General features: G+C 53.0%; 2 non-coding genes across 2 annotated transcripts in view; both read right to left on the bottom strand.

The window, feature by feature from the left end:
• The window catches only part of LOC149222056 (25S ribosomal RNA), a 3,407-nt gene extending 2,797 nt beyond the window's left edge, over window positions 1–610 (bottom strand). Inside the window, exon 1 of the ribosomal RNA XR_016249932.1 lies at window positions 1–610. This exon is cut by the window's left edge and continues 2,797 nt beyond it. This is a non-coding gene — a ribosomal RNA (25S ribosomal RNA).
• A 247-nt stretch (window positions 611–857) lies between these two features.
• Window positions 858–1,011, bottom strand: LOC149222055 (5.8S ribosomal RNA). The gene has a single exon (XR_016249749.1). It is a non-coding gene; the product is annotated as a 5.8S ribosomal RNA (ribosomal RNA).
• Window positions 1,012–2,798: the final 1,787 nt, after the last annotated feature.

The raw sequence follows: 2,798 nt of genomic DNA, 5'->3' as shown, positions 1-2,798 counted from the left end.
CGCGTAGGTGCACACAACCCGCCACAAGGGCACACGCTTCGTTCCTCAGCCACTGCAGCGGTAAACCGACAGGCAGTAATCCACCCGTGCTTGTGACGATGCAGCAACCCGTGTTGGTTTGCACCTCAAGTCGAGCGGTGGACCAGCCTGACCCGTTTCGCATCCGACTGAGACGCATCGATAGCCTCCATTCGCTTCCCTCCCAGCAATTTCAAGCACTCTTTAACTCTCTTTTCAAAGTCCTTTTCATCTTTCCCTCACGGTACTTGTTCGCTATCGGTCTCTCGCCCGTATTTAGCCTTGGATGGAATTTACCACCCAATTAGGGCTGCATTCCCAAACAACCTGACTCGCTGACAACGCCTCGTGATGCGGTAGGGTCCCAGGCGACGGGGCTGTCACCCTCTCAGCCGCCCCCTTCCAAGGGACTTGGCCCAGGTCCGCAGCTGAGGACGCTTCTACAGACTACAATTCAGGCAGCGCCGCCGCCCGATTTTCATGCTGGGCTCTTCCCTCGCTCACCGCTACTAGGGGAATCCTTGTAAGTTTCTTTTCCTCCGCTTAATTATATGCTTAAACTCAGCGGGTGTTCTCGCCTGAGCTGGGGTTGCAAAGTTGGAGCTAAATCCGCCCTACCCCATGGGATGACAAGAGAGAGCAAAGCAAGTTCGAGCGATGCCACACAAAGCCCGCATCGGCTAACGCCTACTGCCCATCCAAGGGGACAAGATCATCGCTCGCCGACGCACGCCACAAAACATCGCTTGAGGTATTTCAGCCAACCACACCGCACGGGGCACGGATGACCAGCTTCGCTGCTCCCTAGCATATTGCAGGGAGCGCGTTTGAATGGGATGCGACGCCCAGACAGACGTGCCCTCGACCGAGGCCTCAGGCGCAAATTGCGTTCAAAAACTCGATGATTCACGGGATTCTACAATTCACACTAAGTATCACATTTCGCTACATTCTTCATCGTAACAAGAGCTGAGATATCCGTTGCCGAGAGTCGTTTCCACGTGTATTACCGAAAAATCAGCCACAAAACTGAATAGGGGCACCACCCACAACAAATGTAAGGCCAAGGGGCAAAAGGAGGAAAAACGCATGAGAGAAAGAGAAACAAAGGTGTCTAACCCCCTCACAGGGGGAGGCTCGAACAGAGGACAATCTCCCCTAGCCCCACGCCCTCGCAAAAAGGGGGGAAATGCGTAGAACAGCGATCGAGAAGGACTAGGGTGGCCACCCCGGGAGCTTGCACTGCTTTTAGCCCTTCCCCGACACCAGCCCACAATGATTCCCCCTTTTCTCCGTAGAGTTAGGGACCGAAAGGAAGAAAAGGGTAGAAAACAAAGCACAAACAAGGCACAAGCCTCCCAAAGCCCCGTGCCTTCAGGAACTGAAGGGGATGACGATCAAGAAGGACTAGGGTGGCCACCCTGGGAGCTCGCACTGCGTTTCGTCCTTCCGGAACACCAATCCACGACAATCCCACCTTTTCTCCGTAACACTAGGGGCCATGAGGAAGAAGGGAAGAAAACAACAAGAGAGAAAGGGATATATCAACCGTGGCTACTGGCTCACAAGGGGAGGCTTCAAACAGAGAACAAGCTTCCCCAACCCCGTGCCTTCGCAAAAAGGGGGGAACTACAGGGGACGATGATCGAGAAGGACTAGGGTGGCCACCCTGGGAACTCGCACTGCTTTTCGTCCTTCCCGAACACCAATCCAAAACAATTCCACCTTTTCGCTGTAGAGCTAGGGGCCAAAAGGAAGAAGGGAGGAAAAAAACATGAAAGAAAGAGAGATAGCAAACGCGTCCACTGGCTCACAGGGGGAGGCTCAAACAGAGAACAAGCTTCCCGACCCCCTTGCCTTCGAAAGAAGGGGGGGAACTGTAGGGGACGGAGATCGAGAAGGACTAGGGTGGCCACCCTCAGAACTCGCACTGCTTTTCGTCCTTCCTGAACACCAATCCACAACAATCCCACCTTTTCTCCTTAAAACCAAGGGGCCAAAAGCAAGAAGGGAAGAAAACAACAGGAAAGCAAGAGATATCAAATGTGGCTACTGGCTCACAAGGGGAGGCTCAAACAGAGAACAAGCTTCCCAAACCCCGCGCCTTCGGAAAAAGGGGGGAACTGCAGGGGACGGCGATCGAGAAGGACTAGGGTGGCCACCCTGGGAACTCGCACTGCTTTTCGTCCTTCCCGAACACCAATCCACAACAATCCCACCTCTCCTCCGTAAAGCTAGGGGCAAAAGGAAGAAGGGAAGAAAACAACACCAAAGAAACAAAGATCCCAAGAAAAGAGAGAAGCTCAACAGCACGCCGAGTAGATGTCCGCTAACCAAAAAGAAATCAAACAAGGCACCCAATCAAAAAAGCGTCCCACCTCTTCACACCCTCCCACATGCATTCAGCACAACACCCTTTCCAGCTTTACAACATAGCAAACAACCAAGCAAATAAATCACAACCTAAAACTGACCAATAAAAAAGACAAGGGCCACGATGAGACCAGTGTCTGGAGCACGTCACTGAGAGGCACACAGCCCCCCAACCCAGTGGCATAAGGCTTCAAACGACAAAGAGACTGCTGCCAATAACACAAACCCACCCCGCTCTTGCACCCCTCCGTGTACAAAACACCCGACAACCTTTCCAGCGAGAGAGTCAACAGGGGTCAAATAATCAAACTCGAAAGAGGAGTTTTCATGGGCCGACGCTCAATGCTGGAGAAAGCCGCGGGACACAAATACATCGATGGTGCAAGGCCACTAGAGAGAGGGACGTT

Source organism: Pinus tabuliformis, chromosome Q (assembly GCF_031772625.1).
Source record: "Pinus tabuliformis cultivar Carrire ecotype Pingquan chromosome Q, CPIR1, whole genome shotgun sequence".
NCBI classification, from domain to species: domain Eukaryota; kingdom Viridiplantae; phylum Streptophyta; class Pinopsida; order Pinales; family Pinaceae; genus Pinus; species Pinus tabuliformis.
The sequence above is the reverse complement of the archived record's forward strand: the minus strand, read 5'-3'. Positions and strand labels throughout refer to the sequence as shown.